This window comes from Rhincodon typus, chromosome 33 (assembly GCF_021869965.1).
Source record: "Rhincodon typus isolate 14 chromosome 33, sRhiTyp1.1, whole genome shotgun sequence".
Taxonomy (NCBI): Eukaryota; Metazoa; Chordata; class Chondrichthyes; order Orectolobiformes; family Rhincodontidae; genus Rhincodon; species Rhincodon typus.
Window position 1 is genome coordinate 21,140,673 of NC_063364.1, and position 15,003 is coordinate 21,155,675.

General features: G+C 43.5%; 1 protein-coding gene across 1 annotated transcript in view; it reads left to right on the forward strand.

Moving 5' to 3' along the window:
* sema6dl (sema domain, transmembrane domain (TM), and cytoplasmic domain, (semaphorin) 6D, like) overlaps positions 1-15,003 on the forward strand; it is a 243,555-nt gene that overhangs the window by 62,811 nt on the left and 165,741 nt on the right. The window contains exon 3 of the mRNA XM_048615883.1: positions 8,460-8,505. The gene's annotated coding sequence lies outside the window, so the exon portion shown is untranslated. The remainder of the gene's footprint in view (positions 1-8,459; positions 8,506-15,003) is intronic.

Below are 15,003 nucleotides of genomic sequence, written 5' to 3' on the forward strand. Positions count from 1 at the left end.
TTTTTTTTTCTCTTTCTTTATTTGAGGTATTTTTGCTACAAAATGCATCAAATTACACTTAAGTATAAATGAGATTTTGAATATCCCTAGTGTCCAGACACTGCTGAATTTTTGTTGAAATGTTCACCAGTCTCCGAAGAATAGCATCAGTTTTGTTACTTTTGAACCTACCTTAATGAGCGAAGGAATGAGGCAGATGGCAAATAATGCTTTTTGGTAAGAGTACGTTATAATGAAGTCGAAAACCCTGCTAGTGTGAGAAGAATAAGAGTTATTTGATTGCTTAATCCATTTAAGGTGTCTGCTTACTGTTATAATAATAGGCCTGGGTTCTCCAATGAATACGATTATACATGTGTGGTGCCTCAAGGGTGTAAGTTTAAAGCAGAAAGAAGAAAACACAATTTCCTACCTTCCACTCTTATTTCTGCAGCGATAGTAATGTGACATTGGGGCTGTCTTATATGTATTCAGAGGAGATTTTAACAATAGCATCAGAAGGAGAGTAGTCCCTACTGCTGTGATCTGGAAGAATAGCTGAGGTCATTGTTCCTTTTTAAAGGTAAAGATTGAGGTGGTTCCATTAATGTAAAGGCCACGAGGATGAGTTATCTTACAGAATTTAAAACACTTCTGCAATTATTGCTTTCTTCAAGTCTGGCACTTGGATGCAAAATTCTTACTCTCTCAAAAGCCTGGGAAGTTGAGGATCAAAATGTGGCTTTCTATTGGCAGCAGGATTTAGATTTGGGTATAGTTTAACATTTTGTAAAAGGGGCCTTCACAGTGCAGTGGTAGTATCTCTATCTCTCGGCTCAAAGACTGGGTTCAAGTCCCACTTGCTCCAGAGGTGTGTTGTAACGCATCTGGTCAAGTTGATCAAAAAATATCTAGAATTTAAAAAAAAGTTGAAGTGAATTTATTATCATGGTGTAATATAAGATTACAGATTTGTATTTTTGTGTTAGGGGGGTTACATGCTTAGCAATTGATTTGAATTGATGATAAATTCTGGACTTTAAAAGGGAAAACAGACCAACACAGCATAAACTTATTACTGAAAGAAAAATGATGGAAATACTCAGCAGATCAAGCAGCTGTGGTGAGAAACAGAGCTAAGGTTTCAGGCCAATGACCCTTTTTTCAAAACTGAGGAAAGTTAGAAATGTCGTAGGTTTTGAGCAAACAGAGAACGCTGGTGAAACTCATTTGGTGAAACAGCATTAATGTTCCAAGTCTGTGTGTGACTCGTCTTTATTTCTGATGCTGCCAGACCTGCTGAGATTCTCCATGTTTTCTGTGTTTGTTTCAGATTTCCAGCATCCACAGTATTTTGCCTTTATACATAGGTTTTGAGGACTTGGAAATGAGGGAGGCTGTGGAAAACAAAAGGAAAGTCTGTGATGGGATGGACAAAAGGAGAGATGAAATGACAAACGTTTTCATGATACAAAAGCTAAAGGGAGTGATTATGGGTACAGAAAAGAAACAAAATTTGTGTCCAGATGAGGAGTAGATGACCAAACATCACCTGCCTGAATGCAAAGTGAATGTATAAAAATAAAATGAACCAGTAGTGATAGAGAATGCATAGATCCACTTCTGGCCACACTACAGAACACAAAGTAAATAGAAGTTAGAAGTGCTTCATTGTATCTTTCAAACAAACAATACTATATTCATTTTTCTCATACTTAGCCTATTTCAATACCTTTGAGTAATTCAGACCTGATCACTTGTGGTTTTGCTTTGGCTCAATGCTTACCACATTGTGGCATTTTGAAAGGAGACAAGTAGTCATTACTCATTCTCTTTTTTTAAAGAAAAAGTATCTCAGAAGCAATGGGTGCAGTCTCCAACTTCCTAGAAGTGCTGGGAAAGCTGGAAGGAAGGATAAATAACTGGACAGGTTGACACTGAAGCGATACCTATCTCTTCCTGCCACCACAGCAATTAGGTTCTGAGCAGACAAGTCTGTGGTAAACCTTCCTGACCCTAATTATGGCTCCAAAGTGGGTAATTAACGAGCCCTTTGAGGGATTCCAGCAAGCACCAGCCTGGGAGGCTGCCTTACCAGCAGGCAAGAGAAATAGCTGCCTTCCCAGCTGGGAAAACAGGACAGCCTGCCTTCTGTGTTGTTAGGTTGGGGATGGTCTCCATTTTCCCCAGTCTGAGGCAATCTGGTGCATGGAAAGGGGGAAGGGCAGCCATTGAAAGACACCCCTCAGCCCTTGCCACTGCCAGCCCTGACCTTAAGCAAACGCACCTTCCATTCTTGCATTTCCCTTTGCCCTGTGGCATGGGCAGCATAGTGGCTCAGTGGTTAATACTACTGTCTCAGGGACACAGGTTCAATTCCTGCCTCGGGCAATTGTGTGTGGAGCGTTTGCATATTCTCCCTGTGTCTGCGTGGGTTTCCTCTGGGTGCTGTGGTTTCCTCCTACAGTCAAACGATGTGCTGGTTAGGTGTACTGGCCATGGGAAATTGCCCATAGTGTGTAGGGATGTGGTGGTTATAGGGGTAGAGGTAAATGGTTTGGGTGGGTCTGTGTGGGATACTCTTCATCAATGCAGTACAGACTCAATGGGCTCTTTGGCCTCTTTCTGCACTGTAGGGAATCTACAATTCTGCCCTCTAAAAAAAATCACTTGGCTTTTCGCTTTATAGTGGCCATTCAGCCTGGGCTGTGGATTGGTCATTAATGCACAAACAACGGCTTCCAGTCTTGGATTGACCAGCACCATTGAACGCAATGGGACCTGCCGTCTGTAAGACCTGATCAATCAAAATCCGTGCCAGCCGACTCCTCAGTGGCTAATTGGCACTTACCCTGCAAAAAGGGGTGGTCTCCTGCCTATAAACATAGATGCCTCAAAGACACCGAACACTCAGCCTTAAAAATCGGAATGTTAAATTGGGGAGGCAATGGCCTAGCGGTATTATTGCTGGACTGTTAATCTAGAGACCCCAATAACATTCTGGGGACCCCAGTTCAAATCCCACTACAGCAGATGGTGGAGTTTGAATTCAACAAAATATCTGGAATTAAGAATCTAATGGTGACCAAGAATCCATTATAAGAAAAGCCCATCTGGTTCACTAATGTCCTTTAGGGAAGGAAACTGCCGTCCTTACCTGGTCTGGCCTACATGTGAGCCCAGACACACAGCAATGTGGTTGACTCCGAACTGCCCTCTGGACAATTAGCAATGGGCAATAAATGCTGCCTGGCCAGTCATGCCCTCATCCCATTAATGAATATAAAAAAAGTTATCTCAGTGCTTAAAAACCAATTGGATTTGCATTTTTATATGCTTTCTAACATCTTCGATGTGTGGTTAAACAATTCACAAGCAATGAGTAACTTTTGAAATGCAGTTGTTGTCGGTTACAGATCATATCCAACATTCCTCCCTGAGCCAACAATGGCAGAACAGACTCTATGATCTTTTGCAAAGCTTAGCATTGAATAAATCACCATGCTCTGTGAATTGAGATAATAATGTTTTCAGAACTTTTCGGCTTTAAAGCTATTTTAAATTATTAAAGAGCTACCTAGCTGGTTGGGCTTGTGTCCAATTAGTAATAACAGTAATTTCACTAATTAAAATAGGGACAGATGGGGGTTGCGAGATTTGATGGTAGCACGCAGTGCTTCCTTCCAGAACAGGCACAGAAGTAGTGGTGAAATTTGAAGTCAGCCTGAGAATATAGGATTAAGGGTCACTTGCCAGCATCAGATTCTGTTATTTCAATAAACTATCAACCGATACAGTTTAGTTTGCCAGTAAAGGAAGTTTGACAAGTCTGAGACTGTGGTCAGAATGCGCATGCAGCCAAAAAGAAAGTGAAGATTTGGACAGTTTCCAGCAGCTGCATTTAAAATCAAAGGGTCTGTCTACCATTTAAATGAACGGGAAATGGAGCTTTGAGCGTTTTAGCCATTAAGCCAGATTTGTGACCTTTCACCCTCAACACATTTATTAATATAAGGAGTGATGGGGAAACGAATCAGATTAGAATTGTAGAATCCCTACAAGTGGGGAAAGAGGCCATTCTTCCCACCAAGGTCACACTGACCCTTCAAGGAGCATTCCACCTAGACCCAGGTCCCTATAATTACCATGGCTAATCCAGATAACCTGCACATTTTTGGACTGTGGGAGGAAACCAGAGCACCCAGAGGAAACCCATGCAGACACGGGGAGAATGTGCAAACTCCACACAGACAGTCACCCTAGGGTGGAATTGAACCCAGGTCCCTGGTGCTGTGAGGCAGCAGTGCTAACCACTGAGCCACCATGCCACCCACAAATTGAGATTGTCATACCTGTCAATACAACTTCTGTCTGGGCATTTCAATACATTAATAGCCTTGCTGTTAAAGGCACATGGTCATACAAGTTGAGTTTTAGCATCATTTTGACCTGCTTTATGGACGAAAGACACTGGGGAGGGTAACTGGTGATGCAGTGAGATCTCACATGGTTTTTTTTTAACTCCTGATCTTCTCCCCTCTGTTCTGAAGGAAGGATGTTTATCACATCTGCACTGACAAAAAAAACTACTCTAAATCTACACTAGTCCCTCTTGCCAGCACTTGGCCCATAGCCTTGAATGTTATGACATTTCAAGTGCTCATCTACGTACTTTTTGAAAGTTGAGAGGTCTCTTCTCTCAACTACCCTCCCAGGCAGTGGATTCCAGATTCCCACCATCCTGTGAGTGAAATTGTTTTTCCTCAGATCCCCTCTAAACCCCGTGCCTTTCACTTGAAAATTATGGCCCCTTATTTTTACCCTTCAAACTAATGGGAAAAGAGATTTCCCAGAGATTTCTAATTCTGAAAGTTTGCCCTATTCCCCTGAGGCTTTGGAGTAGATTTGTAGCTTGTGGATGTGTAGGTTGTGGATGTTGTGGTTGGTTGGCTCGCCGAGCTGGTTCGTTGTTCCGCAGACGTTTCATTACCCTGCTCGGTAACATCCTCGGTGCAGCCTCCGATGAAGCGTTGGTGTGTTTTCCCGCCTGGTTTTTAAACTCTGGGATCCGTTGAGGTGGATTACCATGCATCCTAACACATAGAACTCGACCCCATATACACTCCACTGCGAAGGAAAACCGGAAGTGAGGCAATTCAGCTCAATTCAGAGTTTAAAAACCAGGAGAGAAAACACACCAACACTTCATTGGAGGCTGCACCAATGTTGTTACCCAGCAGGGTAAATAAATGTCTGCGGAACAATGAACCAGCTCGGCGAGTCAACTAACCACAACATTTGCCCTAGTCCCTCGAATTAGTAAATCCAATTGCGACAAAGTCTGTTCCTTAAGTTTCTCTTAAGCGTCTATTTTCGTGTTGTACATGTGTAAATCATTGGAACGTTGGTTTTCACACTCAGGGAACAGCATTCCATCAGGCACCAATACCCAACCACTGGTCTCCATTTTATTTCAATCCTTTGTTGAAAACCGTTCTGACAGATGTTGTCCTGATTGTCAACAGCAAAGGTTAAAGTACCATTAGCCATTGCACACCTACTGCATGATCAAAAATACATGGAGTAGTGCAATTCTTTGGCTGGAGTTTATTTATAATTTCTCTTCACTGAATACCATAATCTACCATGTGATTAAACTACAGTTGCTTTGTAACTATTATCGTCTGGATGATATATGCAGAGTTAAGAAACAGTTGGCAGTCTGGAATTGAATTGTCAGTTATGCATTGATTTTAGACACACAAGCACAGTGCATGCACAATGCTGTGAACCTCTCAGCTCTCCTTTAACATTTGGGATCAGTGGTTATTGGTCTACTTTTGACTAATATTGAACATAACAAGTTAATAGGAGCCATCCAGATGTTACTAAAATGCAGCTTCAGTCTGCACTGGCATGAAACTGCATCTGCTGTGAATTTTGAAACCAAAATTTCCTGTTTGGAGGGGTTTCATGTGTCTGATTATGAATACACGCTGAACCAGATCAAAGCTTTGCTCCAACATTATGCTACCATTAATGAATTTATGTTGACCTGACTTGTTATATAAAGGTGCTTGTATTCTTCATTTTAATATTAAAGCCCAAGTGATTTATGGCAATCAAGTAGTGGAAAATCAGATATTTTAATGCATGAAAATCTCAAAAACAAGAAAAAGATAACATAAATTCTGATAAAGAGAAAAGAAACAGTGACACAAAGGGAAAATAATTAAAAAGCAAGGAAGAATCAATGCACTAAAAAGGCAAATGGAGAAACGATTGAAACCTTGGGCAGTGTTGAATGTGTGTTATAGTTCAAGGAACAATTTATATGGAAAAATGGCTGGAAAGGAGCCAGAGTGGGAAATGAAGTCTCCTCAATCTCTGTAGAAAACAAGTGTGAGACATGGGAGCAGTTTGTACCACTTGTGTCCTGGTTTCCAGCTTTATTTTCTAAAATGACAGGAAATGGAATAATACCCGATTTCCACACTTTAACAAGAACTGGAAAATGTTTCCTCTATTTCCCTTTATAATGTGTGACTATATCATTTTTACAAATTGCTTCAGGGTTTTGAGATTGAGGATTAGTGGGAGCAATGCCTTATTTGCATGGGATTGGCAGGGTGATATGCCCTTTGAATCAGCACCCAGTGTCCATGCACCAAGCAACTGGGGCTTCTGCCCGACCATGGAGGAACAGAGGTAGAGATGACCAAGATCCTCTGAGCCATCTGTTATAGATACCATACAGATTTATAAATGACTTTCTTTCTGGTGAGGGTCAAAGCCAATTCTTGCATTCATAATGCCCACAGAGGCTAGTTTATCTGAGAGCATTGATGCTGGGTCCTGCCTGACGTGCAGTAATAGGGAATTTTGGTTTAGGGGATCTCTGCCCATGATTGTAAGATGGAAATTCTGACCTTCACAAGCTGTTACAGAAATGAGGGAGTTTCATTACAATGGGTGCCTGACTGATCTCTCACTGGTATTCTGGGAGACTAGTTTAACCCATGGGGTTAATTACTGTGCTACAGTCTTCGTCTCAAGTTTGTCACCCAAATTATTCCACATTAACTGCAAAAAAATGGTGCATAAAATATGAGGAATGATGAGCAACATTGACATTCCTGCAGTGACTTGCGCATAATTCACTGCAGAGGGTGAAGTTTTATTTTGAATGTTTGATTTTGTTTTCTAAATGTCCAGTTATTTCTTCCTAATCATGGGCTCTAGCACATTCCCAATGGCAGAGGTTAGTATAGATTCCTGCTTTCTGTCTCCCTCCCTTGAACAGGTGCATTACATTATCATTTTTCCAATCTGCTGGAATCCTCCAGAATCGAGAGGGTTTTGGAATATTTCGATCAATGCCTCCACTATCTCTGAAGCCACTTTCTTTAAAACCCTGGGATTTGGGTGAACAGATCCTGGAAATTTGTTTGCCTTCACTCTCATTAGTTTGTCAAATACATTGTCCCTCGTGTAAGAGACTCTTACAATAACTTTCGTCCGATCAGATCGTTGCTTATCCATTACCTTTGGAATTTTTAATAGTGTCCTCCATTGAGAAGGCTGATGCAAAGCATTTATTTGCCATTTCCCTGTTCCCCATTATTAATTCTCCAGTCCCTAATGGACTCTACAAATTCATCTTCCATGTTATCCATTTGGGTGGCACAGTGGTTCAGTGGTTAGCACTGCTGCCTCACAGCGCCAGGAACCTGGGTTCAATTCCACCCTCGGGCGACTGTCTGTGTAGAGTTTGCACATTCTGCCTGTGTCTGCGTGGGTTTCCTCTGTGTGCTCTGGTTTCCTCCCACAGTCCAAAGATGTGCAGGTTAGGTGGCCATGCTAAAGTACATGTAGTGTCCAGGGATGTAGGAATTCTAGGTTACACAGATAGGGTAGGGGGTCTGGGTCTAGGTGGGATGCTCATCAGAGGGTCACTGTGGAATCAATGGGTAAATGGCTGGATTGCACACTGTAGGGATTCTATGATACCGTTGCCCACCTGATTTGTCCAGTCAAAATCCTGATTAAAATCACCCATGACAATTGTAGTGCCTTCGTACACAACTGGTCTTTATCCTGCAGTGAGGCAACTCTTTGGGGGCCTAGAGACAATTCCCACCCTGGACATTTTTCCCTTACTATCTCTTATTTCCACCCAAACTGATTCCACATCATGACCTATTATATCTATATCACTACTCTTCACTGCATACGTACTGTATTCTATTAATAACACCACCTCAATTTCCTTTTGGCTTATTCTTCTAGAAAGTCAATACCTTTGAACATTGAGTTCCCAGTCTTTCTCATCCTTCAACCACATTTCTATAATAGCTATTAAGTCACATTAATTTATTTCTATTTGAGCCGTCAACTCGTCTGTCTTGTTACAGATGCTGCGTCTGATGTTTTACCATAATCTACATTTACCTTATTTCTCTCACCATTTTCTTTTACAGATCAGATGATGCCAAGAAAAGAGTGCGCCAGATTGTAATTGGACAGGTAAGAAAGATCAGTTTGGATCCCAGAAAAGGGAAGAATCCCGAGATACAAGTAGCGGAATGTCCGAGCCGGACTTAATTTCCCTTGGTATAGTCACGTATCCACATTTAACTTGGAAGAGATCCAGAGACGACCTGAACTGCATCGCTTGATATTTACTTCTCTCCCAAAATAAACTTTGACTAGAGGAATAAACTGATTATGGATCAAAAAGCAAATATTTTGCTTAAAGTTGGCTCAAAGCAAAATGGTTTCTCATTGCACTGGAACAATTTTAAAAATTTTCTTGTGTCAGTTTAGTTACGAGACCTCTCACTCATGAGCAACAGTGTGGGTATAGTAGATTATTATTCATGTCATGTTTAATACAATAATAAACAGTAACTAATAAACCCACACAGAGGATTTGTTATAACAAGGTGTAGAGCTGGATGAAAACAGCAGGCCAAGCAGCTTCAGAGGAGCAGGAAAGCTGACGTTTCGGCCCTAAAACCTTCTTCAGAAATTGGGGAGGGGAAGGGGGTTCTGAGATAAATAGGGAGGGGGGTGGTGGTTGGCGGATAGAAGATGGATAGAGCAGAAGATAGGTGGAGAGGAGACAGACAGGTCAAAGAGGCAGGGATGGAGCCAGTAAAGTTGAGTGTAGGTGGGGAGTTAGGGAGAGGGTAGGTCAGTCCAGGGAGGACAGACAGGTCAAGGGGGCGGGATGAGGTTCGTAGGTAGGAGATGGGGGTGGGGCTTGAGCTGGGAGGAGGGGATAGGTGGGAGGAAGGACAGGTTAGGGAGGCGGGGACAAGCTGGGCTGGTTTTGGGATGTGGTCGGGGGAGGGGAGATTTTGAAACTTGTGAAGTCCACATTGATACCATTGGGCTGCAGGGTTCCCCAGCGAAATATGAGGTGCTGTTCCTGCAACCTTTGGGTGGCATCGTTGTGGCACTGCAGGAGGCCCAGGATGGACATGTCATCTGAGGAATGAGAGGGGGAGTTGAAATGGTTCGCAACTGGGAGGTGCAGTTGTTTAGTGCAAACCGAGCGTAGGTGTTCCACAAAGCAATCCCCAAGCCTCTGCTTGGTTTCCCCGATGTAGAGGAGGCCACAATGGGAACAGCGGATACAGTATACCACATTAGCAGATGTGCAGGTGAACATCTGCTTGATGTGGAAAGTCTTCTTGGGGCCAGGGATGGGGGTGAGGGAGGAGGTATAGGGGCAGGTGTAGCACTTCTTGCGGTTGCAGGGAAAAGTGCCGGGTGTGGTGGGGCTGGAGAGGAGTGTGGAGCGGACAGGGAGTCACGGAGAGATTGGTCCCTCCGGAAAGCAGAAGAAGGGTCTAGGCCCGAAACGTCAACTTTCCTGCTCCTATGATGCTGCTTGGCCTGCTGTGTTCATCCAGCTCTACACCTTGTTATCTCAGATTCTCCAGCATCTGCAGTTCCTACTATCTCAGAGGATTTGTTAGTTGTTAGTAGCAGAGGTCTACTGCTTAGAGTCACAACTTTGAAAAGTTGCCTCTCAATCTGAAAATTTAAGTAGATACTGCATCTCAAAGCTCAGATACAGAACATTTTTTACACTTGTCAAAATAATAGAGCTCTCACTATGCTAATGGCAAGAAGATCTCCAGTTGATTAAAAAGAATTGTTTTGCTGCGTGTTTTTCGCTTTTCCTGGTCTGGAAATGGATATGTCCTCATCTGTACATCCATTCATTCAGACCTCAGTGTAAAATTGGTACAAACAGCTAAACTAACACAAACCTCTCTGCAGGCTTTGAATGGTGCTGTTTAGCTTACACTTTCCAACAGAATAATGTGGGCCAGCCAGAAGGCCGTGTCACTGCATCATTTCCCTTATCAATATCTTTTGATTACACTTGGGCAGAGTTTTGAATATTTCAGAGCTGTCTGTGCCTGTAGAGCAGCAAATAATGGCACTGAGTGGGAGGGAGAAAACGCAACTTCACTCCTTCAGGGTCTTTGTGGGGGAGGGGGTGCTGACTGAAGGCTGGATGGACAGACTCCTTTATGTGGGTGCCACCAAATGACTAGAGTTATGACCTGTAGCACCTGGAGGGTGATATCTGCTAAAAATGTCAAGCAGTCCAAATAAACCATGAGGTCAGGGATTATTTGCAGGGCACACCTGTGGCTTTTTACTGCCAAGTGTTGTTTAGTAAAGTCGCCCGAAGGTTAGAAATTATGACCTCTGCATCAGATCAATGCCTTTTTCCTTCCCGTATTATTTGTTGAGTGCGACTAAGCCTCGGAGTAACACCAAAGTGCAAGAATATGTGTGGGATGTAAATTTCTTATACCATTACCAGCACATCTACTGTGGCATTTCTCATGGTAAATGACAGCATGCACTGGTTGGTAAGGATGTGCCCATTGCACTATAGTAAAGTGCAATGTGTTAGTTACCTGCTAGGCTTCATGTGTGTTACAGTGAGGTAATGTCTAATTAATTTAAGTAAGGACTGAATGAGTTCACTGAGAGGTCAGTCAAGAGGCTGGAGACATTCTGCTGCTAATATTTTATCTTCTTGACATGTTTCTGTGCTCTTTAATTTCACGAGTGCCACGGAAATTTGAGGCTCACACCGGAACCCCAAGAGCTTGCTAAATGTTACTCACCAACGAAATTTCACTTGCATCTGAACTGATGAGAAAGGATCACATTTGCACGCTATACTGCAGGATTAAAATTCAACTTCCTTTTCAAGTTGGAAGTGGTGGAATGAAATCTGAAATGTCAAGCAGTAAGATTCATGCGCGTGCTTGGAGCCTGGCTCTATAAAAGTGAACGTGGCTTCTTACTCACCGCTTCTTGAACAGACTCCAAATGAAGGGGAAATTCTCCCCATGTTATTCCCACTTTGGCATGTGCACAATAAAACCACGCAGTTAATCACATTTTTAAGTGAATTGTTCCCATGAGGGCAGCTTCCAGGTCTGGAGGCAGCAAGTGAGGTTACAGAGGTGGATAGTGGCGGATCAGAACTCCAACACTTTCTTGCCCTTAAATTCTAGATCATTTTTCTAAACTTTCCTCTCGTACTTTCCACTCCGAGCACCATATTTAAAGACCATCCGTCTGGAGATGCCCTTCGCTGTTCTTGTGAATTGCTGTAGCCACATAGGACAAAGGGAAGTTGGCATCCCGATGTGCTGACAGGAAGCTGGAGTCCTGGTGGATGGGGTGGTACAGCGGAGGGCTGTCCTTGTCCTCCAGGGCTTGCAGAGCAGATGACGATGCCAGATCCTGTCATCCTACTCCCAGGCTGCCACCCATGCCAGTGTGAGAGCCAACGCAGGAACGTAAATGACCTCCTGTGTCACGAGGGTAAGTGCCATCATCTTCACTCTGCTACCTCACGCTCTGTCTCTGACACTGCACCCACCTCCCAACTACGTCTCCTGGTTTCCCGCTCTGGCAAGTGCATGCAACCATCTTCCCTCACCCACCCAGTCCTCTCGCCCTGCAAACTCTGCAAAGCCTTTGTGCTGTCTACTCACTCACTTGGGACACACTCTCAGCTTTCCCCCACTTCCACCAACACTAACAGCTGGACTGTACCCACATTCATTCCACTCGATCTGTCCCTTTGCCTCATCCCAGGAGAAAATAGCTCTCAGAAGGGTGAAGAGAGCCAGGATGGGTGGTGGAGTGTTTGATCTTTGACCCCTCACCCTCCACGAGGAGAGGATCTTGACCTTGGCCAGTGAGAACTGTGGCTGTTCCCATGCTGATGCCAAAACACCCATGTCCCAAGGACAAAATATTGCCTATCGCTGTGCTACTCTCATATTACTGCCACTGTGGATACACCTGAACCTTCCCCACACATTCTGTCCTCCGTCTCCTCTAGGTACCAGTGATATCTACACAGTCACAGCAGCCTCCCTGCCGCGTCTCCACAGCTGGTTGAGGAAGGAATGCTCCGGGTTGCGGGCACTCAGAGGGCTACTAGAGACTAGGCACCTGCTCACCTGGCAGGAGAGGAGCCTAAGGTGGCAGTCGTTCAGAAATTCAGTGAGATGCAGACACAAGAGCAGCAGGCCGAGTTGTCAGGGACATTGGGCAAAACTGGACTGGCAGGTTGGAAGATTGCATCAGTGCTGCTTGCACCATGAGCCTCTGGCATGGTAGCATCTGGCTGTCTCCATGGACAGGTTGGCAGCCCAGCTGTGGAACCTGGCACTGCATCGAGACCGTGTGGGAGAGATAGGAAGAAGAATATCTTCTCAGGGCACACTGGATTACACGGGCAAAACTTTACAGTCAATTCATTCTCACATTTGTGTATACATTTCACTTTTCATCATCAGGGAGCCATCCATAGCACCACATCATGTTTCATGGTCCGAGGTGTGAAGTGAGCAGCTCCTGCACCATGTGTTCGCAGTTGGACCTTGGAAGGTGCTTGCTACTTTATCAGCTGGGGATAATCTTTCAAGGTTGCAATATATTTTCTGTGCTTCACAGCGATTATTGGCATTGGTTCCTGATGCTGCATGATGTGGTCAAGAGAGCCCAGGAGCCTGGATTTCGACTCCGCGCAGTAAGTCAATGCATAAGAATCACATCCAACAGTTAGTGCTCATAACTGTCTTTCCCCTGCACTGTGTGGGCATCTGGTTAATGCTATTGCTGCATATTACACAAAAGTGGATCTCCCTCCCTCAGGATGAAACCTTTACCCCTGGACAACCTGTCCATTGGTCGTTTGCTGTTTGTATCATGATGGAAGGATTGCACTTCATAGAGAGAATCTCATTGTCAATCTCTCAGTCTAGATGATTCTCCAAATCTTCACGCTCCTTTCTTACCTCCCTTCCCCATCAGCTCCCTTTGTGTTGATCTTTTCTCCATTCCCATCCAAGCTGTTTACTGAACTCTTCACCTCCACACTTTACCCTGGAGACCCAGGTGCATGGAGTCACCATGCTGGACACAAGCTCCCATCCCCCATCGAAGCCAGGGGGATGCTGACTGTCAATGACCTTGTCTCCTTTCCCTCCCACGCTCCATCATCCACCCCCTTATCCTTTGAGTTGCCTCATTTCACAATTGCTATCTCCTCTGCATTCCAGTGAAAATTCTCAATCCATGCTTAATAAGTTAGCCTCAATCCTCTGAGAACTGATCTTATCCTGCAACATATTGTGAGGCAACTTATCAAATGACTTCTAAAAAACTGAATACATTACAGCCATTGCTTTCCCTCCTTATACCCTGCTAGTTACATGTTTACAAGTCTCTCATAGATTTGGTTAACGTAAAGTCATACAGCATGGAAACAGACCCTTTGATCCAACCAGTCCATGCCGAACATAATGCATTGATTCTATGATTTTACAAGTGCCATGTTATCTTCCCCTTAATAATAGATTCTGGTCTACTTTCCCAACTACTAATATCAGGCTAACTGACCAATAATTTCCTGTTCTTTTTCTTTCTCTCTCTTTTCTTGTGCAGCAATATGATTGTCTGCTGCCAGATATCTGCTTCTGGCCATAAGCACAATACCATCTGGGGCTGGTTAGCTCTTTATACAAACCACACAGAAGACTCACTAAGAGATCCAATGTTACCTCTCTACACTTTGCACAGGAGAGGAATTTGTCTGGGAATCGATTCAGTTTCTATCTGTAACATAGAGAGGGAGTTCCGTTCAAAGTTCCTCCACAGAGTCAACAATACCCAATGTATAAATTAAATTAAATGTATGTAGCTAAATCCTGTACCTGCTGGCAGTGTTGTAAATCACGAGCAATGCTGCTACATGGTATTCAGAATTGCATGAAATTAGAATTGCTTCCTAAGAAGATTCCATCTGACATATAGCAATACAGGGAATCAATGTAAAGGCTGCCAAATATAAATGCCCATTTTCCATTAGTCTACATTTTCAAATGGTGTCCCATTGGCTCAGTATTTGCATTCTGAGCAATGTCCTTATTAAATAGTTTGCTGGGATAAACACTTGAGAATGTTAAACACGCAATCCATCTACAGAAGGATAGTTTTGGGAAAAAAAAGATATTTTTGAAAGCGATCTGATGGATGTAGATGACTCCTTCCAGAGAATTGGATATGACTGTGAAAACTCGAAGCTCTGTGAACTGACGGACAGACAAAAGGAAGGGAAGAGTAAACACAAATCGAATGTCTGCATTCAATGTCTGATTCAACAGTGACTACATTATGAGATATTCCCTCCAGCCTCTGTCTAGTTTATTTCCCCTCATTTCTTTGTACAACTATATTCCATTATGTTCTGGTCTAGCGTACTTACAGATTATGAAGCCATCAGTGTGGAGTGGTGCCCCACAATCTGTATATAACCCATTGTCTCTCTCTAATGGAGAACGATGATGATGGGCCTTTGCGGACTGTGCCTAATTACCTTACCTTAATGTAAAGAGCATTTAATTAGGCAACTAAATACCAAATTTCATTTTCGCTGCGTGGAATTCTGTCATTTCTGCCAGTGGT